The sequence below is a fragment of the Sus scrofa genome, chromosome 5 (genome assembly GCF_000003025.6).
Source record: "Sus scrofa isolate TJ Tabasco breed Duroc chromosome 5, Sscrofa11.1, whole genome shotgun sequence".
Taxonomy (NCBI): domain Eukaryota; kingdom Metazoa; phylum Chordata; class Mammalia; order Artiodactyla; family Suidae; genus Sus; species Sus scrofa.
The window spans coordinates 85998262-86025762 of record NC_010447.5 but is presented as its reverse complement, the minus strand read 5'-3'; the positions used below and the strand labels follow the sequence as shown (position 1 = coordinate 86025762).

Sequence of the window (27501 nt, the reverse complement as noted above, 5' to 3'; positions counted from 1 at the left end):
GGAGAAAGAGGTGGACGGGGGATCCCAACAGTCCTTACCTTGGACTAATTAACAATTTCTTTTACCTTCCTTCATACACTTATCCAACACAGACGCACTGCACATCTGCATTTTCCAGGACACGATGGTGGACAAAGAAGGGGCATGTCTGCTGTGCTCAGGAGTCCAGATGAGTAGGGAACACAAACATCACTCAAATAATCATACCAGTAAATGTAAACTTCCAGTGGTAGGTGGTGTCACAACAGAAGTACACAGATCCACGAGAACAAGAAGAAAAAGGGACCTCTACGTGCAACAGTGAAGCTAAGAAATGTGTCCCTGGCGCAGTATTAAAACCACAGTGGTATTATATGTACCACTCTGGGAGGGCAGAGAAATCCTTGAGCAGTTTACTGCACAAAACATAACTATTTGAGGTTTCTGAGCTTCATCCTGTCTTGCAGTCAACCTGGACAGATCAGCTGTTGTGCAAACAGCTTCCATTTTGTTTAGTTTCTGATAATTGTCATTTTTGGTATAGGTAACTGCTTCCTGTTTGAAGTAGGATGCTCAGTGAGAAAGGATGCAAAAGACTTTAAGACTACCTGACAGGATTGCTTCATGACAGCAAACAGAGCCATGAGAATGTTTGAAGGGTGAAAGATGACTTCCTCGGGGTTTTTTGCATTTTTGCTGTTGTTGTTGTTGTTTTCCTGGGTCCCCCCTCACCCCCACCTGCCAATGGTTTCCCCCAGTAGATAAGAAATAATTACTTGTTTCTCGAGGAATAAAAAGAAGGAATATCCTCAGGCTGCTTTCCTCATATTTGGTATGAATATGACTAATGTCTAGTCTAATCCTTGAGGCATTCTTAAGAAGAGCCAGCAGAAGAATGAAAAAAGGCTTTAACCTTTCTCCTTTGCTCATTATGTAAATTCTATTTTTTAGCTTCCCTTTTGCCTCTCTCCAATCTCAATGCTAACTCCCCGCCCCCTCATTTTTCTGAATGAGTTTTCTTCTCTTTCGTCTTTTTCCAAGATTCACATTCTTTTGGGGTGGATGGGTATCTATTAAGACTATTCATGTGTTTTTTGTTTTTTTTCGATTTAGAATGTAGTGATACACAAGGAAAATAAACTGAGTAAGCAGTGCCCTCTGGATAACGCCACGGAGCTGACAATCATGGCAAAATCTTTTCCAAGCATTACGTGGTAATCTGGCTGCATTGTTAGAGTAAGCAGTGTTCAGCTTTCTAATCTCTTACAGATAACAATAGCCCAGTATATATACATATAATTATAACTTGAGATATCGATGTGTGCGTCTAACACCTAGGCACCATCTTCCCCCAGGCAAGATGAAACAGTGTGAGCACAGATATAAAATAATCATCAAACTCATGGCCAACCTTTGCCCTCATTCTCAGTCCTGGTTTTATGCAGGAGTAACTGAGCAGGTTAATGTCACAGAACTGGCTGTGATTATTTTTAGTTTAAACAACAGTGTCTGCCTAAGATAAATGCATGTGCAAGAGAGATTTCACCCTGGAGAACAGTTCATCTTTCTTTGGCGTGCCATTTTCCCTTTACTGCCCTGCAAATGGATTCTGAATGTATAGATTACATTATCACATTAAATGAGGATGGGCAAACTTCAAAGGGTTCAGAGTTAAAATGCACCTGGACTTTTAGATTTGGACTTGAAAGTGAGCTCACATTAACTGATGTATGAAGCCGTAATGGAGACACCTAATGTCATTGTCGAATTCCTTTGAATGGTTTTAAATGAGGCAAACCGAACATAGGACTTAGGAGCTTTTGAATTATCCTCTCTAAACTGATGCTGCAGAAGAAGGGAAAAGAAAGAGTCAATATTTTTATAAAATCATATATTATAAAAGTATATTGATATCAGTGCCCAGAGCTAACCTTATATCTAGATGTGTCCATTTAGTCATTTAACAAGGAAAAAATGTGTGTAAATCACAGTTGTTGGCACATAGAAGCAATGTTACATATAAATTATTGTTATTTCTGTTTATTGCTTCATTCCTTCATTTATTCATTCAACAAACATGCACTGGGCTACTGCTACATCCAGGCACTGTGCAATAAAGTGAATTCATGATGCTAGTTCTAGGCACCAGGCTATGAGCTGAAGTGATGTGTTACTTCTGGGCCAAAGAGTTATGGATGCTGGTGCAAGACTCCCCAGAGCTCTCTTCCTCTCCTGGGGTGACTGAGAGAGCCACGTCCCATATGAATAGGTTACGACATGGGGGAGAGTGTCAACCTGGGTCCCTGAGTGTGGCCCACTAACCCACAGTGGAGATGTGATATAAAAACCAACTTTTGTTATGTAAAGCCATAGGGTTTTGATTTGTTACTGTAGCATCACCTAGTTTATCCTGACTAATAGAGTATTTCACTGCTTAAGCAGTCCTAAGGATGATAAGAGTTGCCATTTATTAAGTTTATAACAAAAATCTTATGGGGTAGCCATTTCATTCATACTTTAGAGGTGAGGAAACTGAAGCTCAGAAGGTCAAATGACTTAGTCACAGAGTTTAAGAGAAGCCAGAGAAAGGCATTTAACCAAAGCCCCATGTCTATGAAGATGTCTCCCACGCCACACGCTAAGTGTCATAATTAGGGGCTACATATAAAAATAAAAATATTTTACAACGCAAGGAAGATATTTACTAATGCATCCATGTAGTTCAAACTTGTTCAGTACTCATAAAACAGAAATACACTAATAATATCAGTACATCTTGAAATGGATTCTACAACACTCCGGATCCTCACAACGTCGATAAGACTTGTTTTATGGTCAAATAATTTTGTGAAACACTACAATTTGTGTATGACTCAATTCATGTACCCATTCAGATTCATTTAATTTCACCTGTCCCCCAGCTGCCACTACTGTCTCTATGGCTATAGCTTCCACTACTTGGTTTTGCCACTACTATCGTTACCATAACAATTTGCCAATGATTGGGCCCCAGGAAGGCCTCCATCACTCCTGCTGTTGTGGAGCTAAATCATGGTACAGAAGTGTCAATGGGACATACTGGTACCGGCTGGAATAAATTGCTGCTGTATGATGGTCACACAAGGGCTCAGCCTGAAGCCTCCCCCTCCTGCCCCCGCCCCGGTGTGGTTCACACACTTGGTGTGGAGGAGAGGTGCTCAGGGTTTGGATAAACACTGACTTCTGGGCAGTACGAACGGGCTGTCTGGTTGGCTAGTGAACTGAGAGAAATAAGACTGAAGGATTGGTGAACAGAAGGTCTGGGATAGACCTCTGTGAAAGGACCCAAGGAAATACAAATGAGCCACCTTGATAGCTTTGGAGATCAAAGGAGACTATCTCTAAAAAAGATCAGAGTAGAAGGAACTACAGTAAGACTTCCCCTGAGACCCAGTGTCCTTCAGCTGCCCACCACTGTGATTTTCATCACAGTAACCTATTCCTTCCTGAACTCAGTGCAGAACTAATCTGTACTGGACAAGCCAGTTTATGAAGGCTAATAAAATTAATACATGACCCTGCCAAAATAACATTTCCATCTTAGTAAAGGCCTCCAGAAGTCTAATAATAAATGAAAGGGGGTTGGGGTGATGTCCACCAAAGCAACAAAATGGTAGAGAAAAAATTCTGAGCAAGCTTCTTGCGTTAAAGTCATCAATTTTGCCCGATGAAGATCAATTTGTCAGTGGCATTAGTGCCTCCCAGTAGTACACTGGTTCTCCCCAGTAGGTAGGGTACTATTTGGGGCCACACTGTGAACTTGAGACACGTGAGGGTTCAGCAGGACTAAAATGCTGGTGGAGGAAGGAAGGGTAGATGTGCCACTACCAGCACCTCCAGAATCATTATCCCATACAGGTGTTTTTCTGGGAAGTAAGCTGTAACCAAAATATGACAGTAATTCTGTAAATGGGTAAAGTCCTCTCAGGTGATTCAGACTTGAATCCTGGCTGTACCATTTTATTCAGGAGATTAACCCTGGGGAAACAGTTAAAACCTGAGTCTCAGTTCTCTCATCTGCATAGTAGATGTAATAAATAATATCAAATATAATATGTATTATAATATATCATATATTAGCATATATCATCAAGATATCATGAATTTTCTCTCTTTTTTTTTGTCCTTCGTGCTTTTAAAGCCACACCAGCAGCACATGGAGGTTCCCAAGCCAGGGGTCCAACCCGAACTGTAGCTGCCGGCCTATACCACAGCCACGAATTTTTGTAAGATCATGATTCTTCCATAATTTGAATAATTTTGGTCAAGTAACTTAAATTATCTGAGCCCTATTTTCTCCATGTCAACTCTATATTAGAGGCTTTGTTCAGATAATCAGCTAGATCCTGCTAGCTCTGGGGTTATAGATCTAAGCATCTGAAAGTGTTCATTAGGCAATGTTAGAGAAATGTAAATTTGGTTGCCCTATGGTTGATAACATTTGTATTACTATTGCTATTTTTAAAGAAGAAAGAAGCCTGGTCTTTGATAGCCTCCACATGGGACTACGGTCAGTGGCAGGGATTTGTCTCTGTAAAGGCTGTTGGTCAGAAGCATAGAGCCTTTCGCTCCTTCTGCTTGAAATTGATGACCTTCTGCTCTAACCACCAGAAAGGAGACATCATCTGTTTCCCGTTCTGCTTTACACACAGGAGCTTCTAGAGGTGGGTCTGAACCCACACCCTCCACAAGTCAGAAGCAGCGGAATCATCCATTCCTCATGGATTTCAAGGAGGAGGAGTGAAGGCTCTGTGCTCTCACCTCCTCTCCTCTGCTCTCCTTGGAGGATGGACAGAGCACTACAAGAAAGCTTGGTTTCCAAAGGGTCATAAAAATGCTCCTGGAAGTCACTTCATGCTCTCATTCCCTTACAATGATGACAAACCACCCAGGAAGAGTCGACTGTGCACTCAACCCTGAGCTCTGTTGTTTGCCCGTATTTTCTTATTTAGTCCTCACAATAACTCCACGACGTAAATGTCACTCTTATGCCCAGGACGTGGAGGCTTAGAAAAGGTAAATAACTGGGAAGTCAGTGAAATGGAGATTTTAACCTATATCTGTTTGACTCCAAAGCTAGTAATTCTCAAATATTTTACTATCAGGACTGCTTTACATTCTTAAAAATGATGAAGGGCTCCCAAAAGCTTTTGCTTGTGTCTGTGATATCTATTGATATTTATTGCATTAGAAATCCAAGCCAGGGTTCTCTTGTGGTGCAGTGGGTTAAGGATCTGGCATTGTCACTGCAGCACCCTGGGCCGCTGCTGTGGCCTGGGTTAGATCCCTGGCCCAGAAATTTCCAAAAAACCCCAAAACCAAATACATACATAAATATATACATACATACATACATAAATTCAAGGGGTGGAAAATTTAAAACACAAGAATACACAAGCAAACATTTCATTAGTCATTAGGGTGATGATGTGATTGCCTTGTTTAGCCGCTGGAAAATTCCATCATCTGCTCAAAAGAGAATGAGGAAAAGAGGCACATTGCAGTATAACGTGAAAATCATGCTAACTTTGTGGGCTCCCAGAAAAAGTTTTGAGGATCACTAGAGGTCCCGAAACCATCCTCTGAGAGCTGCTGTTGTAAATTTTCACATGCTCTGCCCTGTGCTGTCATGACTTAGACGTGAAACCTAATGATCACACTGACATACAAATCAGGCAGAAGTGTACAATTCCCAAAAGCTCTATCGCCACAGTGAGGAATTCATACGCTCTGTCCCATTTGAATCTGAGAGTTAGTCTTTTTTGTCCTCTTCACATGGTTATTATAAAAGGTCTATACAAATGAAAGGTGATATTACTGTTCTTACTCATTATTCACAACTTCCCCTTGCTCCCTCTTTACTATGGAGTTCTGAAATCAGTCTTATCTGGTAACATTTTATCACACACCAGAAAAGAGTTGGAAAGAGTTTATTTTTACCTTCCAGAAATATTCAATGCCTACTATGTGCCAGTCACTGAGGCTGGACAAGATTTATACCAATGAATGTCACCCAATCCTTATGTTCCAGAAACTTAGATTCTCATCTGATGGGGAAGCATAGACAAATCAAAAGATAATTTACAAAAACAATGTGATAAGTTAGGAATATGGGAGCACCTAATTCATCTCACAAAGAACAGAGAAGATTAAGAAATACCCTAGAAATTTTACTGCTATATTTCAAAGGACCCATTTTAAAATTTAACTCCATTATCCAACTCGATGCCACTTTCAACATTGACTTCTAGTTTCTCCCCTCTATTTAAATGTTGAAGGTTTCTTTCTTTCTTTCATTCTTTCTTTTTAACATTCCGACACATCGCTTTGCATTTTCAAAGTCAAGTCTCATTGTTATTCCTTCTCTGGGTCCTTTTGTATCATTTCCCTGATATCGCTGGTATTCATAATACCTCCCAAATGAGTACCATCTGTGAATTTCATCAGTGTGCTGTCTGTTCCCTATTCTGGCTTATGAATGAAGATGTTAAATAAGAACAGACATTGTAGGGCAGCTGCTTCCTGCAGCTCTCCATCAGGATGCTCTCAGTGCTTAGGACACCTTCTCACTGGCATTCATTATATTTTGTTTATAGTTCTTCAGGTAACATTGACTCCCAAGTGATAAGGATGATGGCAAATGAATTCAAAGTTTAGTGATGAAAATTTGAGGTAAGATGTGGCATACTTTCTATGAAGTTCTAGGTTCTGGAAAGCAGTTATCTAACTTCCTCCCCTCCTTACCTCCAGCCCCAAATGACTCTAGTAGCTGCTGATAGACTTAAAAACCTGCATGTGGAGAGTACTTTATCTCAGTGTACAGGACAATGAAATGGAAATAGGTGTCACATTTTGATGTGAGGTGAGAAACCATGAGGTGGGATTTGCAAAAGAAGCAATCAAAAATCAGTTAAAAGATCCTTAACCCAAGATCCCAATGGGCTGAATTATTGGGGATTAGAGAGTGATTTTTGGAGTCATTTGCTATACTGTGAGTCCCATCCATTCACTAAGGTGTAGGAGGGGTATTTCTCTCCTCACCTCAAGCCAACAGAGAGAAAGTTTAAGATGATTCAGAAAGTTTGACACCTATGCTCTGAAGTTTGGGAGATACTATATATTGATATTTTTCACAAACACAGCAACATCTAAAGGCAAGAGGGAGTGGCTACTCAGCAGCCTGCTATCCTAGAATTAATCTGAGCAAAAAATATGGGATGATGTATGGGCTTTGCACAAGAGAAATCCGCTTGGTCTCATTGTTACCTTGTTCAAAACTGGTAAAAAGGGATTTTGAAGAAAGAAGCTAAAGGTACCACTCAGTTTCTATTGATGACTAATGAGATGTAAGCACTCAAGTAGAATAGAAATGAATTTATCTAGGTCAATGAACCACTGTTGGATATAGGGTAGGAACAGTGCAACTGGGAAGAGCCCATGTGTATCAGTTAGCTTATGCTGCATAAGAAAACACCCCCAAACTGAATACCTTAACCATTTATTTAGCTTGTGATTCCTTAGGTCCTCAGTGTAAGTGGGGCTCAGCAAGGCATGCTTTGCAATCTAGGCTGGCTTGCTCATACTGCTGTGGTTAGATGTAGGATATAGTGTAGCCTCAACCAAGATAGCTAGTCTCTACTCCACATGAACTCTTGGCCTCCAACAGGCTGTTTTAGTGGCATCAATGCTGGTTTCCAAAAAGAGTAAAGGAAGGCAGGAATTCTGGAGGCCTAGACTTATAACTGAAATATCTTCAATTCCTTCACACCCTATTGCTCACTGCAAGTTAAGAGGCCAACCTAGACTCAATGGGTGGGGAACAAGACTCCACCTCTTTTTGGGAGGACTTTAGTCCTTTCCTGTAATTTTCTTTGTGTAATGTGAACAGCAGCCTGGAGGTACAGCAGTCAACTACTGACCATGAAGTTACATGAGAAAAGCCTCATTCTAAGGATAGCAAAGGGGGAAGATTAGAGGGAAAAAAAAGAATCCTTAATGTTTAAAAACATCGAGTCACCAAGCTGCCGTGTACTGCCTATTCCTGCCTTCTTACTGTATGACACAAATTAGCTTCTTTCCTGTTTAAGCTACTGTTTGTTGAGGTTTCTATTACTTGCAGGCAAACACGTTCCTTATGGATACAATGGCAAATTTTCATATAAGATGAGCTAAACCGAGCTGCATGAATAAAGAGGGATCAAATTAAGAGAAGAGTCATAAAAAATGGATTATGAGTTATATGAGAAAACATCAAAGCAAGTCAACTCTTTATGGTCAGGAAAGAAATACAGAATTTGAAGAATGAGTTTAGCAAAATTGTGTGAATGGTTAATGTGCAAAGGATTATGAATAAGCTTTGTTATTTATAGAGGGAAAGAAACAAGACCCAGGATTACACTGTAAGGTAGTTAGATGGATATATTAATCTTTGAAGAGAAAACATAAACAGAGGAATTCTCTTTGAGTATGGGTCTGAATCCCTATTTCTAGAAATCTTTAAGAATGCAATGTATATTTTCGATATCTAAAATCAGAAATATTTTTATCCCAAAGAAAAATATATTAAGTAACCCCTCTCAGCATTTTTCAGCATTATGTCTCTTTAGCAAAGTCTTAGTTATACAAATAAGAAATAGATAAATATATGAGGCAAACCCGATACCTTCAATAACTGAATGTAGGCTTATGAGAAGTTGAAGGACTATGCCTTAGACTGCTGTCCTGGTAATATATGCTTCTATTTTTTGATATTCAGAGTCAGAATCTTGACTTCTTGACTGTCCATGCTTCATATTTAGTTTTATTTAATAAGAGAATCTCATTTTCTTATAGAGATTCATGGTGTTTCTATACAACTCCTTCATGGTAGAAAAGTGATTTATTTTACAACAGATAATCACAGATTTTATAATTGTCATTTAAAATCTTGTTTAAACTTTATCGCTTGCTTGAATCTATTGCCGTCATTTTCTTCATTTGCTCCAATTTCTATATATCACTTGAGGAGCCACAATCCTTTAGAGTTTAAGCTTTCAGCACAAGATACCCAGGTTTAGTTATTGCAAATACTGTATTCATAATAGGGGAGACTGTTTCAGTCTTTGGAATATTTTCTTCTACTGTAACTCATGGCATGCCAAAAAATATAAGCCTTATTAAGATAGAATTTTATGTGGGGGCTATTTATCCTGGCTTATTCCAACTTAGACACCAACATCACAGTTATGTGGTATTCATACAGATCAGTTACCTGCTGGAAGGTTTACAAAAACAAAGCAGAATTTGAGAATAAAAAATATACTTGTCTTGGAATAAAAAAGATACTTGTCTTAAATCACATTCTTAGACTTTAAAAATTGTGAATAAGATACTTCAAATTCTGACAGAAAAATCAAATTTCTCTTCAGCTAGGAACTAGAAGCTCTGTGGGATACTTCAATATATCCTGTTGGATTTTTCTTGCAATCTGTTTCATGCCATTCCCACCAGTTAACATCTTCAGAGAAATGTTTATACCTTGCTTTAAGACTCTAATTACTATTATTTTTTGGCCATGTGGAAGTTTCTGGGCCAAGGATCAAACTTGAGCCACAGCAGTGACAAGGCTAAATCCTTAACCACTAGGTCACCAGGGAACTCCAGGACCCTAACTATTAAACACGACTTACTTCTAGCCTTTGATAATACCTTTCTTTCAGAGGTTAGTCTCCAAATACTAAGTCATCATCAGTTAACTTCCATGGAGGGCTTAGCTTCCCATATTTCATAAGCACTTAGGAAAATGTTGGCTGGCACCAGATGTGGATTTACCAAGAAGCTAGCGAGGTTATGCTTCGGAACCCTTTGACCACGCAGGCCTCTTCCAAGGCTCTTGGAAAGGACTCTATAAATGTGCAAAATTTGCAAGAATAAGATAATTTAACCATAATTACTTAAGGTTGTTTCTTCCCATGCCAATCTCCACTCTGTCCTACTTCGAGTCAGGAAGCAACATGGTTGCAAGTATTTGGGGATCCAACCAAGCAGGGGTGGACTGGTTCCCACTTTTATTTGTGTGGCATACATTTCGGAGGCTCACCGTCCCTTCCGAGAGTAGTTAAGATACTTCTGGCCTTTCTGGTGATGACGTGTCTCCCAGGCACACACCTACCATCCACTAGCTACCTTACTTGTCTTCACAATACCAAGGTGCAGGGGCAGAGGTCACAGTGGCAGGACAGCCGCTGGCACAGGACACTTGTGGAGACTGGAGGAAAAACATGGTTTGAAATGTGGAGCAGGAAGCAGGCTTATGGAAAATCTTCCCATCAGAAGTCACGTAAAATTGAAAATAGAGGATTCAGTTCTCACTGCCATCTGGTCAGAACAGAATTTCTCTCCTATCAGAAATACACTCATACTATGGTATGTGCAGTTACAAACATACTATCCATTGCCTTTTTTGAAGGTAATAGTAAGAAGTAAAAATTTTCAGATTCCCATGTTTGGAGGACCCAGAATTATATCAATATTACAAATAGGGAGTATATCTATATTAGCTTATAAATAAATGAAATTTGACAGTTTCCCAATTTGTGAAATGTTACTAATAATTAGCATCAAAGATAAATTTTCCACATTATTGATAATAAAAAATAAATATTAATAATTCTAAAAGACTGGCTAATTTCTATTTTTTCTAGAAAAACTACACTTCAGAATGATTGTCATATGAAGAAGCAATCAGAGACTATGCAACCAAAAGTAAGTATTATAGAGATATGTTAGGTAGTGAATTATTTTTGTAATGTTTGTGGTATTAAGCAGCTTTTAAAATGCATTATTTGTTGTAATACCTATTCTTATTCTAAATAAATATTTATTCTAATAGTTACGTTGTTATTTATAATTTTGTGTTTTTTCTTAAAGTGGATTACCTAAATTGTAAAAGCCTCAGGCTTCCAGAAACTTAAATCCATCTCTGACAAAAGTCTCTATCTCCTTCTCTCTCTCTCTCTCTCTCTCTCACACACACACACACACACACACACACAGTTTACAGCGTCTGTGACCTACACCACAGCTCACGGCAACGCCAGATCGTTAACCCACTGAGCAAGGGCAGGGATCGAACCCGCAACTCATGGTTCCTAGTCGGATTCATTAACCACTGCGCCACGACGGGAACTCCAGGAGCAAGATATTTTAAAGTTCTTTCTTCCTAGGGGAATAGTCCCTTACACGGGGATAGGGGGTCTGAGCTGATAAGATGATTTCCCACTGGGCTTCCCTCTGAGCGTTTTCTAGTAAGAAGTTAGGGTGTTGAATCACTTCACATGTATAATCAGATTTGTGACATTCATAGCAATCACTTCCTGTATGTCATCATTGTCATCTTCTTCCTCCTTTAATAAACCCTATAATTTAGTTTTTATTTTTCCAAGAGAAAGAGAAAAGGACAATCCATGTACCAGGAAGAGTACTTCCAGCCCACACAAGAGGCCAACTTGCATTTCAGGTAGGGCTGCTCTTCCAGTGGCACCAAAGGATGGCACAGGGACAACAGCAGATGTGGAACCTCTGAATAGAATTAGGAGGATGTTGAGGCCAAAAGGCAAGTGGTTGTTTAGGGTGGGAGGAAGTTCTAGCACCAGGGATGAATCCACATAGACATAAATTTCCAGTAAGTATAAAACAGAGCCGGGGCAGTTTAGAGACATATTTTAAAGTCTAAATTAGAGATTGAAAGTCAAATGGGAGTTTCCACTGTGGTGCAGTGAGTTAAGAATCTGACCTCAGCAACCTGAGTCACTATGGAGGTGCAGGTTTGATTGCTGGTCCTGAACAGTGGGTTAAAGTTGCCACAGCCGTGGTTGCGGTTCGGATTCAGTTCCTGGTTCAGGAATTCCATATGCCACCAAGGCCATAAGAAAAGAAAAGAGAAAAGGAAATAGAAAGAGTCAAGTGGCTGGGGGATGGAGAATGAGTCCACTGGAAACACTCAGAGATGTGGGTTCAGTTTAAGTGCTAGATCAGGACCAGAATGGATGCTCCATCAAAGATGCAAACCTAATCAGGGTATGTGAGCCATGAATGACATCCAGGGTCAAGTTAGCAGCCAGGCCCCAACTTCTCCAAACCCCGTGTTCCTTACTTTGAAGGACTAGACCTGGCTATTGGTTGGACATAACAGGGATGAGAGGCTTCTTTCCTTGAGGAACAGTATGGATTCCAAGAGATTAGTTTAGAAGTGGAGTTCATGATATCCTCTTCAAGCAATAGTTCCAATTTCTTCTAGGTATAGGTATGACTCTCTCATACTTCAGTAGCAGGTGTCATATTTGAAAGGAGACGAAAAATTCGAGGATCCCAGGTAGAGTCTCTCCCACAACAAAGTCCTTCAGCCCAATGATCCTCTCCATTAATGAATAGCAACATCTTTTCTTTGTCTTGTGAGTAGTGGTTCAAATCATTTCCTGTTATTAGTCAGGTGAATTTTTACAAAATAATTCATTACATTAACACTGCTAGCCACCTTTAGAGGTTTTTACATTCTTTTTCATTAAATGAACATAGCACGTATCCTAGATGTTAGGGTTGCTATTATTAGAAAGAATAGCAGCATAACTTCATTTTACTTACACATTTTATTATATTTGTCCAACTGAGTGCTATTATGTCCCAGAATAATGGAGGATATTCATAACTTTCTCCGATCTCAAAATAAACCAAGGACTTAAAGTTTTCCCCAGGTACCTCTAGCCTTGAATTCAAGGATTATTCCTCCTTGTACATTCCTCCATCTTGTTCTATCAGACCTTCTAACTTTAATGCTTCAAACCCCTGAGGGCTTTATAAGCTTAACCACAGGCTGCATTTAAACAGACTTCACTTATAATTAATTAGTTGAATGTGTTTAACTATTACTCATTGTCCAAATAAATGCAAAATAAAGTGCCTCTACTTAAATGTAGAAAATAGCCATCTATAAAATCATATGTAATAAAGTTATAGAGTTGGATTCATTCCATTTTTTTTCACCAAGATAAAAATAGAACGTTAGCTTCTTAATAACATTTTCTTATACTAAAGGAAGATATAGCACTTTTGATTGCCTATCAACTTTAATATTTGCTGATATGGAAAAGCGCTGGCCTCTGCTAAATACGGAGAAGGCTTGACCTACTTTATTTGATTTTAACATCTTGCATTTTAAAGTGTAGGATCAAGCACTGTAGATTTTTATCATCTTTCCTTAGCCTTCCCTAAAATAAAGACAACACAGGGAAATTTTGGAAGTAGAAAAAGATGTGGGACCCTTGAGGCCAATTTGATAGAAAGGATTGTTTTAAATAAATTAAAAAATGGGATATGTTGAAACTTGTGCAAGGAGACACGGAATTTCCATCACATTTATATTAAAAAAAAAACAAAACAAAAACCATGTGTATTCACAATGAATGCTTGGCTTGGAAAGATTTTATAAGTCTGTGCCTCTCATTTGTTTGTCTCTCATAAATCTGTCAGATGAGGGGCATGAGATATCGGGAATTGTCCTCTGAGGTTAACAGGAGAGAGGGCTGTGTTTGTCTGGAGGGAAAAGCCTACCGTTATGTGTCAAGTTTGGGGGCTGTTATTAGAGCACTTACTAGGCTCAGTTACCCACACATATCAATCAAATCTAGACCAGAGCAGAGAAAGGCAATAATATTGCCTTCAAGAGACACAACTGGATGATAAGACAGGGCAAGAGATGCCTGCAAATATCAGTAACCTGGGCAAGAAGTTACCTGAGAAAATTCAGCAGCAGATAAGAGAAGGGGAGAGCTGGAGAAGGAAGGAGATGTCTGGGCAAAGTATGGCGCCTCCCTGATCCTCGGGCACTCACATAAATAGATATCTGGGGGTGGGGGTTGATTAAGAAGGGGGTGCATGCTTCTGCTAATCTCGGATGGCTAAACGGCCAGAGACGTATGGTTTAATAGCTGATGTTACCTACTTCTGCTCCCTATTATAATATGAACTGGGACAACATGGTCCCAAACAGAATTTTCAAAGAAATGATGGAATCTCAAACACTGCTTCCCTACAGTTCGTAGTGTCTGGACTACTGAACACTCAGATGTTATTCATTTATTAAAGAGTCTTTAAAACGTTCTGGTTTGTGTCTGCAAGGTTATGGTATACAATTGAGGATATATTATGGCCAGTTACCTTAGTTGAGTGTCCCCCAAAGCAGATCCTGACACAAGGATTTCTGAGCATGTACCTCTTAAACCCTGTCCACTTGTGAAAAATATTGCAAATGTATTGCTGGAGAGGTATTTAGAGTGTAACTGTTACAGGGAGAAGCTCTCACACCAAACTACTGGGTTTAGAGTCTGAGGTTGCCATTTACTAACCATGTGGCCCTTCAGTAGTTACCTATCTGTGTTTGACATTATCAAAAAATGTTGATTCAACTCCTCAAGTTGTTGTGAGTATAAAGTAAATTTATACAAATACTGTGCTTAGAAAAGGGCCAGGTGCATGACAGATAATGCCAATAAGCATTCACTCTTTTTATCACAGATATTTTTTTCATTCAGTCTCAAAAATCCTTCTCAAAACAGTGTTCTGGAATTCCTGTTGTGGCTCTGTGGAAACGAATCTGGCTAGTATCCATGAGGACACAGGTTCTATCCCTGGCCTCACTCAGTGGGTTAAGGATCTGGAATGGCCTTGAGCTGTGGTGTAGGTCACAGAGCCGGCTTGGATCCCACGTTGCTGTGGCTATGGGGTAGGTTGGCAGCTACAGCTCTGATTTGACCCCTATCCTGGGAACCTCCAAATGCCTCGGGTGTGTCCCTTAAAAAAAAAAAAAAAGACAACAGTGTTCTAGGAAGCCACTGTCAATGAATCGGGCTTGACACAAGAGATGAAACCAATCTGTCTGTTCTCCACCCTCTATAAATGAGAAGACCCTGGAACAAAGAGAGAGATCTGTGTTTCTGTGTCCATATTGCTTTAAAGACTTGTGAAATCACAGACTCTCAGAAGAAAGAGGGATCGTCACAGTCAGCCACGTTACCCTCTATCTTGCTCTGGAAATATCTTCTGTTATACGTCCTAGCACACATGCATCTGGTCCTCTGCCTGGTACCCCATGCATATCAAATTATTTAATTTTAATTTTAGGCATTATCTTAGTCCAAGCTGCCACAACAAAATAATATCACTGGATGGCTTAAACAACAGATATTTATTTTGCTCACAGTTCTGGAGGCTGGAAAGTCCAAGATCAAGGTTCTGGCTCCTTCAGATTCTGGTGAGGGCTCTCTTCCTGGCTTGTAGACAGCCACCTTCTTGCTGTGACCTCACATGGTCTTTCTGTGGTGTGTGCACATGAAAGAAAAGAGAAAGAGATTTCTTTCTTTCTCATCCAGTTCCATATGACGACCCTAGTGATCTCATTTAACCTGAACTACCCCCTAAAAGCCCTATATCCAAACACAGTCACATTGAATGTTAGAACTTCAACACATGGGTTTTGGCAGGACAGAATTTAGTCCATAGCAAACATTTTTAGTTCTACTGAACCGAATTCAGCCTCACTGTAAGTTATACTTTGGTTATAAAGGAGGAGATGAGATGGGCTCCACATGACAGAGTTATAAGAATTCAAAACACTTAAGGTGTCCTCTAGTTCATCTTGTCTTTAGGTTAAATGCCCCCAGTTCTTTCAGTAATTTTTCACCTAGACTTTGCACCATCCCATGAACACTATATGCTTTGCTAATTTCTATACCTAAAAAGGGTGACGATAATTGAAAATAATGTTCCAAATGTCATTTGATCACTGTAAAATGCTGAGGACTTAGTATCTTCTCTGTTGTTATAACTATTCTTGCTTTGATACAGACTGACACTGCATTCACTGTGTCAGTCATTGAGTGATAGTTTATAGGCAATTATCTTACTATCTGGTGTTTTAGGTACTCGGTAAGCATTGGTTGAATTGAACAGAAGTCCACTCTGGTGGAGTTCTTTGTCACAGTAAGGTGTATATTTTTCTGAATCATCTCCTATCTAAAGGGTTCATACAACACTAGAAACTCAGCCATTTTGGAGTTCCCTTGATATTTTTTCATTTACATTAAGAAAAATAGTAAAAGTCTAGACCACTATGGAGAGAAATTGCAATGGATCAATATAGAGAGTGTCTGCACTGAAGAAAAACTGATAATAGTATTTTCATCTCTTTCCAGAATAGCATGGACATAGAGAAAGAGTGAATAAGGAGCTATGCTTCTGATATGTGTGTCTTCAGTATTCAACATATAACTTGCCATTTAAGCAATAAATGACATTTATTAAAGGTTTACTATATGTCAGCTACTGTGCCAGACACTTTCACGTCATCTGGTTAATCCCCTCAATAGCCCTGGAGGTATGTCTTATTAGCCTCACTTTACAGAAAAATTATGGAACTAGCGTATTTTTACGTCATAAGATAGTCCTTGCATTGGCTGCCAAATCCCAAATACTTTCCACTACACCTGAGCTAGTGAAACTGGGGTGTGCCAGGGCCACTAGAAACCCCAGCTAATATGTGGCATATCATTCTGGGACATTAATATTCCTGATGGCAGGTGTATTCATTCATTAGGGTTGTCATAACAAATACCACAGTCTGGGTGGCATAAGCAACAGAAATTTATTTCCTCAGAGTTCTGGAAGCTAGGAGTCCAAGATCAAAACATGAATGGAGTCTGCTTCTTCTGAAGCTTCTCTCCTTGGCTTGTAGGTAGCTTCTTCAAATGTCTTCACATGCTCTTCCTTCTATTTGTATTTGGGGCTTAAACTCCTCTTCTTATAAGGACCTAGTCATATTGGAATAAGACTCACCTAAATGATCTCATTTAAACTTACTTATAATGGAAAAAATAAAAATCATTATATATATAAAAAATAAATAAATAAACTTATTTATCTCTTTAAAGACCCTTTCTCCAAATAGTCACATTCTAAGGTACTAGGGGGTTAGGACAGTTCAGCTTATAACAGCAAGTAATTAAAAATGTCTTAGAAAGAAAGTAACCCTAACCCTAACCCTAGCCCTAACCCTAAGGCACAACAGCCTAGACTCAAAAGTTTGCTTGCTTTGGTTAAATCCTGATTCTTTCATTAGTCAGCTGAGTCACCTTGGGCAAGTTATTTACCTATCTATATCTCAGTCTCCAGTCTTAAAGATGGAAATGCAATCATATATTTATAGGGATTTTTTAAAAATGAGAATTGTTTGAATAATGTATATTTATATATACATATATATTGCATTAAGTCCTGGTATATGTGTTAACACATTATAGAATAAAGTGAAAATGCAAAATTCCTTTAATTTAATTTTTTTTTGTCCTTTTCTTTTTTTTCTTTTTTTTTTTTTTTGCCTTTTCTAGAGCCGCTCCTGCGGCATATGGAGGTTCCCAGGCTAGGGGTCTAATCAGAGCTGTTGCTGCCGGCCTACACCACAGCCACAGCAACACGGGATCAGAGCCGCATCTGCGACCTACACCACAGCTCACAGCAACGCCAGATCCTTAACCCACTGAGCAAGGCCGGGGATCGAACTCGCAACCTCATGGTTCTTTGTCGGATTCATTAACCACTGAGCCACGACGGGAACTCCTGTCCTTTAATTTTAAAGTTGAAACATATTGTAGAGTTTTTTTCACTTAGAAAATGCTGATTCAATCATAATATCCATTCATAGTCTTCTAATGGGGTCAAGTGGAGAAAAGTTCTGAGGAGTAGTTTTTGCTACCATGGATTTGCTCTCCGTGCTAGGCAGACTTCTAAAATGCTTCCCAGTGATCCCAATGAGTGGTGTTTATGCCTAATGAAACCCCCTCACTGTGAGTGTAGGCTGTACCTAGTCACTCACTTCCAATGAGTGAAATACAAAAAATATGACAAAAGTGTTGGAATGGCACTTCCAAAGTTAGGTTATAGAAATCTGTGACTTCCACCTTGCTTACTTGCTCTCCCTTTGGATTCTTTTTGCCTGCTTGCTCTGATGGGGCAGGTCGTCATGTTTGGTGTTGCCCTAGGAATAGGCCCATGTGGCAAGTAACTGAGCACAGACTTCAAGGAATCTGAGGCCCCTGGGTTCAACATCCTGCAAAAACCTGAATCTTGCCAACAACCACATGATGAAGTCTGAAAGTGAATTCTTTCCCAAGCAAATTCACTGCTTTCAAGCATTGGATGATGGAAGCCCCAGTTGCTGCATGGATTAGAGCTTGTGAGGGACTCTGTGGCAGAAGACCCAGGTCATCTGTGCCCAGATTCCTGACCTACTGAAACCATGAGGAACATAGATACTGTAGATTCATGGCACTAAAATTTGAGGTAATTTGTTATGCAGCAACAGTTAACCGATACACTCTTCTGAAACTGGAGAATGTTGTGGAAGATGAAGTCATCATGATTCAAGTGGAAAACAAGATGCTTGCAAACAGAGCAGAAAGACCTAAAGAGGGCTAGAAAGGAGCTATCCTCAGAAGATCCCAAATATTTTCTAATACTTACTCTGTTCAAGTAGATTTTCCCTATCAGCATGTCTAGAATCAACCCTCAATTGGATACTTTGCAAATACCCTTGCTTTGCACCAGTTGCATTTCAAAGCACTTAAATTGCTCAACCTGCTCCAATACATTTACTCCTACTGTTTTCATCATTAATGAGGCATTCAGCTTTTATAATCTAGGAGATGACCTAAAGATCAGAGTTAATTTAATTTAAAATCAATGTACTAGAGAAAAAAGCCCCTGACTCCAGTATTGACATTGAACTGCAGGCTTCTGTAAACTCAGAAGCAAAGACACATAACAGCATATGCCATGCTATTATTTCTAGCCAGATGCCTACGGTCATGCAATTACAAAGTTCTACCAAAAGAGACTTTGAAAATTCATCCCCACCTGATTTAATACTACTTATTGGAAGCTTTTGTTTGATCAAGTGAATTGCAAACCATTTCCTGGATTCATTATTGAGTCTTAAATCCCACTGAGTAGCTAAGACCAATATCAATGAATCCTACATTCTTGATATTTTGGACAAAGTCACTCATGACTGAGATAATCAAAAAGTTTAGGTTTATGAGCAATGGTTCCTATAAAATATTTGTGTTTTTAGCTGAGTTCTATCTGCAAAGTTGCTTATTCCCACTGCAGGAAGTGAGGCAGCTCTGCGATGCAATGCCTGGAGGCATCTAGTTCACGTGTAATTTTTTTATCCTAAAAGTTTGCTTTCTGATTTCCAAGGGTCTGCAGTGAGATGGCTTCCCAGTTAATTGTTTTCTATTCATCTACTCATTCATGTTTATTCATTCAGTAAAAACTTCATATCTATTCTGTGCCAAGCACCATGCTAGGTTTTAAGGATTAAAAAATAAATAACACAGTCCTTCAGTCAAAATTGGCTAAGTTTTGCTATTATAACAAACGCGCTCAAGATCAGCTCAATGGCTTATCCCAAGAAATTTATTTCTTGCTTATACCAAGGCTGCAAGTTTCACATGATAACTCCATGGCAGCTGGGGCTTCCATGTTTGCTGAGACAAGGGACAGCCAGGATGGAAATTTTCTGGTAGTGGTAATTAAATGCTTCCATCAGAAAGAGATACGAGCTCTTTTGTCTGCATGGCCATGTCTGCCCTCAAGTAAAACTGCAACCCCCACAGAGTTTTCAGTAAGAGGAGAGCAGAAATAGAATGCACTACTATCTAGCACACAGAGACTCTGCCTGCTGACGCACCCCATCCAGTTTAGTTTTATTAGCCTGTGCAGACTTGTCATGGACATTTGTGTGACTGTATGATTCTTGTCAGGGCTTTAAAACATTAAATATATCTTAGTATTCTTACAGACAATTAAAGAAACAAGGGACTCCACGTTAGAAATGACCCATCTCCCTTTCTCTGAAGATATTGTGGTTCTTCCCTCACTTCCCCTCTGGCCCGGTGGGAAGCCTAGTCACTCCTTGAAAGTGGAGATCGAGCTAGGCTTTAAGAATTACATTAAATTCTCCATTATTTACTTATCTATATAATCATTTGACCATTTGACAACTATGTAATAAGTATCTCTACTATGAGATATTGATCAAAATAGATGGGATTCAAACAATATTGAGGAAGATTGTCAAGCCAATGAGCAATTAAAATGCAGTGTAGTAAAGGCCTTGCTTGAAAAGTGCAGACATGGAGTTCCCATCGTGGCGCAGTGGTTAACGAATCCGACTAGGAACCATGAGGTTGCGGGTTCGATCCCTGCCCTTGCTCAGTGGGTTAACGATCCGGCATTGCCGTGAGCTGTGGTGTAGGTTGCAGACGCGGCTCGGATCTTGCGTTGCTGTGGCTCTAGCGTAGGCCGGTGGCTACAGCTCCGATTCGACCCCTAGCCTGGGAACCTCCATATGCCGCGGAAGCGGCCCAAGAAATGGCAAAAAGATTAAAAAAAAAAAAAAAAAGAAACATAAGAAAAGTGCAGACAGCCCTGGGGACACTTTGGGGGGAACCCAGTGGATAGGGGAAGGCCCTTGGAGGGAATCATGTTCAAGCAAAAGTCTAAGGTATGCAGAGCAGTAAAAGACCTGGGGGAATGAGTGATTGCTCCAGAAGAAGAACAAAGACCTGGAGCAGAGGGAGAGGCAGAAGACGAGAAAGAAGATGACACTTTTGACATAATCAAGGAACTGCAAGAAGCCAGAACATAGATTCAAGGTAGGGGAGTTTTGAGAGGAGACTAGAGCCGTTAGAAGGAGCCAGTGATTCAAAACCCTTGTAAGCCATGAACAAGGGTTTGGACTTTTTCCTAAGAGCAGTGGGAAACCATTGAAAGGTTTCAAACAGGAGAAAGTGATATGATAGATACTTCATATTTGAAGTAACAACTGCCCTTTACAAATGCCTGGCAGTTATGCTGGCAAAGCACCCAACCCAATGCTTGCTCACAGCAGTCCTGATCTTTGGCTGGTTTCCCTAGTAGGGTAATTTATGAAGAAGTGGATTGGGGATTAGAGTGTTTGGTACGATTAGCAACACCAAGAGAGCCCCTAACACAAAACTATTTTTTTCCACTCTCTGCCATCAACACTGAAATCCCACTCTTTATTCCTTCATTTTTTTCCCCATTTATCTGTTCATCAAATATGCACCAAGCACCTGCTGTGTAAATGGAATAGATCTTACGTGGTAAAGAAAAGAAAACAAGGACTGGGCTCCTGCTTTCAAAAGGCTAAAGTCTAGCAGGGGAGATAAGACAAGCTGAATTGTATCTCATGTGGGAGGAGAGCAAAGCTCCAGGAACCCAGAGGAAGAAATGAGCCTTTCAGGCTGGGGACCCCGGGGAAGGCTTTGTGGAGAAAATACCACCATTGCTGGGCCTTCAAAGATGAAAATGAAAAGCTTTTGCACAGCAATGGAAATGATCGACAAAATGGAAAGACAACCTACTGAACTGTGGGAAATATTTGCAAATGATATGACCGATAAGGAATATCCAAAATACATAAACAGCTCATACAACTCAGGATAAAATAAATAAACTACCCAGGGAGTTCCCATTGTGGCTTAGCAGGTGCATCTGACTAGTAATCTCAAGGACGCAGGTTTGATACCTGGCCTTGCTCAGTGGGTTAAAGGATCAGGCACTGCCATGAGCTGTGGTGCAGGCTGCAGACACAGCTCAGATCTGGTGTTGCTGTAGCTGTGGTGTAGGCCCAGCTATAGCTCCTATTGACTGCTAGACTGGGAACTTTCATATGCTGTGGGTGCTGCCCTAAAAAGACAAAAACAAACAACCTGATTAAAAAATGGGCAGAATGACTCAGTAGACATTTTTCCAAAGAGGATATGCAGATGGCCAACAAGCATGTGAAAAGATGCTCAACATCACTAATCATCAGGTAGGATATCACCTCTTACCTGTCAGAACAGCTATCATCAAAAAAGCAACAGATAACAAATGTTGGAGAGGATATGGAAAAAAGAGAGCTCTCATACAGTGTTGCTTTGTATACTTGCTATGGAAAATGGTATGGAGGTTTCTCAAAAAACTAAAAGCAATCCCACTCCTGGATATATATCCAAAACCAAACCAAACCAAACCAAAAAAACCCAAAAGCACTAATTCAGAAAGATCCATGCACCCCAATGTTCATAGCAGCATGATTAAAAATTGCCAAGATATGGGAGCATATCTTTCTGATGGAAGTGTCCATTTTATATATCTATATATCTATATCTATATAGATATATATATATGCACACACACAGTGGACTATTACTCAGCCATAAAAAGAATGAAATTTTGCCATTTGAACTAACATGGATGGACTTGGTAGGCATTATGCTAAGTGAAATAAGTCAGAGAAAGACAAATACTTTACGACATCACTTATATGTGGAATCTAAAAAATTCAACAAACTAGTGAATATAACAAAAAGAAGCAGAGTCATGGGTATAGAGAACAAAGTAATGGTTACCAGTGAGGGGGAGGGGCAATCCAGGGATGAGGGGATGGAAGGCACCAACTCTTGGGTGTACGTAGGCTCAGAGATAAATTGCACAACACAGGGAATACAGCTAATATTTTATAACAACTGTAAATAGAAAGTCACCTTTCAAATTTGTATGAAAAATAAACTTAAAAGAAAGATGAATATGATGTTCTCAGTGCTAGGTGCTGAGCTACGTTTTCATCAGAAGTCTTTCAGCTATCCTTGAGAGAACTTTAACTCAAATGCGCTTCAACAAAAAGACAGCATTTTTGGTTCCCACACAGAGAAGTCCTGAGGTGCAGCTGACTTCCAGCCTAGCTGGATCCAGGGACTCAAGTTTATAATCAAAGCTCAATCTTTCTCTCCCTATTCTTAGACTCTCTCTGGCTGCCCAGATGACACTCAGCAAAACCAACATATTCACTCAATAGGGCTATTCTAACAAATCACCACAGACTAGGCAACTTAAAACAACAGAAATTTATTTTCTCATAGTCCAGGAGGTCTGAAGTCTGAAATCAAGGTGTCAGCAGGCTTGATTTCTTCTAGAGGTTCTGAGGTAAAATTCATTCCATGCCTGTCTCCCAGCTTCTTGTGTTTGACTGAAGACCCCCTGGACCTAAGAGTCCATGAGGACAGGTTTAAGGGCAGGTGCTCCCAGACCTGCATTTGGAGAACAGGAGGTATGCAGAGGTGGGACAAACCAGACAGGTACAGGCCCAGTGCAGGAGACATGGATTTTACAATAATTCCTACAGCTATCCTTGCCTTAGCCTACGGAGGCATTTTACCCATAGAGCTAAAAATTAGACCATTGGTTTTCAGAGGCTACTCTGAAGACCTGGGTTGATGTCATGTTTGCATCCGTCGTCAATGAAGTTAGAAATTTATGAAAAACATGGCATTTTTAAAGCTAAATTAATTTGATTTAGAGTTGCATTCTGTTTCCAATACTATCATTTCTACTTTTTTGGTGTTTGTTAAGCTATTTTTAAAAATTAAACCATGGTCATCATAGAAGGTAATTTTTATTTTGCATTATGAAGTTTTGGGGCCTGTATTTGGCAAAGGAAAATGTTGACAACCCCCGTGGTGGCTTTCCGTATTTTTGAACATGGAAGGGATTTTACTGACTAAAAAAAAATCCCAAGGTCTTGGATACCTAATCTTTTTTTTTTTTAATTAAAAAAAAATTAAAGTATAGTTGATTTACAGTGTGTGTCATTTTCTGCTATATAACATAGTGACCCAGCCATATATATATATATATATATATATATATATATATTCTTTTTCTTATACTGTCATCCATCATGTTCTGTCCCAAGAGGGTGGCTATAGTTCCCTGTGCCGCACAGTAGGACCTCACTGCTTATCCATTCCAAACATAACAGTTTGCATCTACCAACCCCAAACTCTCCATCCATCCCACTCCTTCCCCCCTCCCTCTTGGCAACGACAAGTATGTTCTCTATGTCTTGACCAACTGTTTCATCTCATTAGGTAGCTCCAGAGCTGAGAAACCCCAGGGAGAAATTGCAGGGGACTTTTCTGAACATTCACTTTCTAAAGAAGAAGGTGGCCTTGATTTTGAATTGATTTTTACTGTGTTTGGAATGTTTTAAAAAAAGCCCTGTTTTGCTCAGGATGAGATGGAGTTTGTTAGCTGCATTATTAGTTGCTAAGGGACATGCCGCCCTGAAGTAAAGCATGCCTGTGGTACCTCCTAAAGTCCTGTAGCTTAGAGACCTTATCATCATTACGGTAAGTGTTCAAAAAATACAAGACCCACTTGTTGGTCAAAGCAGCTGAGCTGTTTGAAAGCCTCTGATTCATTTGAAAACATTTACCTGTACTTTTTCACACAGGAAAATTAGCAGGGCATTCTTCAGAGTAGTTGACCTGTGAATTTGCAATTGATTTGTTTATCCACAACAGCCTTTACACTGTATTAGCAACAAGCACACTTCAGCCAAACCTCAAGGTTGGTGACATCTGAGCTGCACATCATCCATCATGCTACAAGCACTCAGGCCTCCTCTATCCAAGCCTCTCTTGTTAGAATAACTATTTGGAAGTGGGGGGAGGGCATTGTATAAGCTTATTTAAGGAACCAGTTAGACAGAAAAGAGTTCTTTCTTCACTAGAAGGATGAGTTATCTTTACCTAACCAGGAAGCGAAGAGATACTCAAGAGTAGCATACTAACTATTCACTGGGGTCTCTAGAGTTCTACCTGAAATTTTGTAGGTAGTCCTATTGGATCCACTCTCTCCACCTCACCCAGCTTTCTTTACGTTTGTTCAGTTCCTGAGAATGAAGTAGATAAATGATGCCAAATGTGTCCCCTTAAACTTCGAATATTAAAATCCAAATGCTCAATGTTATGGTATTAGGAGAGGGGTTTTGGGGAGGCAATTAGATCATGAGAGGGGAGCCCTCAAGAATGAGACCCCTTAAAAGAGACCCCAGGGAGCCCTCTCGTTCTTTCCACTGTGTAGAGATACAAGAAGTCAGCAGTCTGTAGAATGGATCAGCAATGAGGTCCTACTGTATAACCCAGGGAACCATATCTAGTCTCTTGCGACAGACCATGATGGGAGATAATATAAGAAAGGGGCAATATATATGTATGACTGGGTCACTCTGCTGTACAGCAGAAATTGGCACAGAATTGTAAATCAGCTAGACTTTATAAAAAATAAAATATCTACCAAAAAAAATAAATGAAAAAAGAACTCAGCAGCCTACAATTAAAAAGAGGGTCCTCACCAGAAGCTGATCATGCTGCCAGCCTGACCTTGGAATTCAACCTCTAAACTATGAAAAAATTTGTTATTTATAAGCCACTCAGACCATGGCACTTTGTTACAGCAGCATAAATGGACTACGGCAGTGATCATGGAAGGTCTCACCAGGAGTGACATTTGAGCAGCTGAATGGAGGGAAGGAGTGAGCTATACACGGAGGAAGAGTGCTATGTGGATACACGGAGGAAGAGTGCTCCAGGAGAGGGGAGAGCAAACACAGACCCAGATCTGCTCAGCTGCAGAATACAGGCCTTCGATGCCATATTTAACAAACAAAGATGAGTTAGGTTTCGACTCCGACCTCAAGGAGTTAATAGTCAGATAGGAGGAAACGGGCAGGTTTAAAAATATGAACAGTAAGGTTGATTGACTTCATGATGCAACTAAAAGTGAGGGTTAGGGCAACCTAAGGGCGTGAAGACAGGAAAGGAGAGATCAGGGAAGGCCTCACTTTGGAATCAAACCTTTGCTTCCTGGGGTTAAAAACAGAGCACCCTGGGAATTCCCCTGTGGCTCTGCAGGTTAAGGACGCAGCATTGTAACTGCTGCGGCTCCTGCTACAGTAGTGGCACGGGTTTGATCCTTAGCCTGGGAGCTTCCATGTACCGTGGGCTCCTCCAAAAAAGGGAAACCCCAAACGTCTCCAAAATATAAAACTCTGATCATCACACACAGTAAACAAAATCATGCCTGTGATTTCCATACTTGAGTCTTTAGTGATTGTTCCTTTTACCTTTTCCACAGTAAAACTTGTCAAGAGTGGCAAGATCGCTGTATTCGTGTAATGGCCTGTAGCATCTTCTCATTGATGTGGTGATGAATCTGAAATCCATCAAGGAACAATGGACAAAAAAGCTTTGCTTCACAAAGGTTAACCTTAAAATCTCATGCTGTCATGTTGCTGCAAATAAAGGGACATTTGCCAAGAATCCCCAACGAAAGCCACCAATCAAACTCACTTGCCCTTTCTGGCGTTCTCGCTTTCTATCTCATGCACTGAAGAATGATTTATCTTTTAACTTAGCCTTAATTCACAATTTCACAATTAATTAAACATCAGCCTAATCATTATACCCACAAAGCATTTAAACTGATGTTGGGAGAATGATGGGGAAATGAATAATGCTTTGAAGGTCCATTTCAAATTAGTTATTTGATTAATGAATATCCCACAAGGGCATTTGGGAGATGACCTCTGTTGATGGCTTAAAAAAAGACATGTCTGTTTAGATAATGAGAAGACAAAGCCGAGCTTGAGTTATCTCTGAATATACATTGTGTAGAATTACAAGGATTAATCCATACAAAATGTATTACTTTTCCCGTGGCTTGTTGGAGATAACATAGAATTGTAAGATCAATAAATAAAGTTTGGCATTTCAAAGATGCTGCTTGATGATAAACTGTGCAGTGCACAGCCCAGACCGCCAGCCGTGGTGGCTCTGAGCACCAGACGCCCACCAGAGGCTTATGAAAGAAAGCTGGGCTTGTTCCTGATAAGGCTTGCTGTGGGGCGGGCTGCTCGCCTCATAAACTCTCCATAATCCCTCCTAACACCTGACCTTTCGATTTCTTAGATGTCGAAGAAGAAATTGGTTGTCACCAGCTTCCTGTATATTCAAACAAATAAGAAACAGCTTACCTTGTTTTGCGGTTTAGAAAGAACCTTTTCCCAGCAGTTTCATGATCAAAAGTGAATATTGCAAAAGGGAATCAAATATAGGTCAAAGACGCTGACTGCTGCACATAAGCGGAGGACTCAGAGGAGGAGGGGCTTCCATCACAACCGGGCTGCCTTCTCTGAGGAGAAGTGCATATCGCAAACCCGACATCGCAATCTCAGCCAGTTAAGTTACTTTTCGTCCTTAATTATGCTAAATCTTAGAGCAGTCCAAGAACCCAAAATGGGGGTCATCAGGGTCCCCAAAGGACTGGAGTTGTTTGAATAGGAAGCAAATGCTAGAGAAGGTTTAATTACTACGGCAAACAAAACAGTACTTCCGTCCCTCCTGAGCTGTTTTTTGCCTTTAAAGTAGGGAAGCAATACTCCAAAAGCAGGATTTATGTTCTTTCAATGGAAAACGAATAATACAGAGCCTCCTAGTACTAAATTATTTCTTGGGAGCTGGTTGAAAACTTGATCTCATG

At 40.0% G+C, this 27501-nt stretch overlaps 1 long non-coding RNA gene across 1 annotated transcript in view; it reads right to left on the bottom strand.

Annotated features, from left to right (window-relative positions):
• Positions 1 to 27501, bottom strand: part of LOC102160458 — a 569575-nt gene that overhangs the window by 15823 nt on the left and 526251 nt on the right. Inside the window, exon 16 of the long non-coding RNA XR_002344204.1 lies at positions 15252 to 15366. This is a non-coding gene — a long non-coding RNA (uncharacterized LOC102160458). The remainder of the gene's footprint in view (positions 1 to 15251; positions 15367 to 27501) is intronic.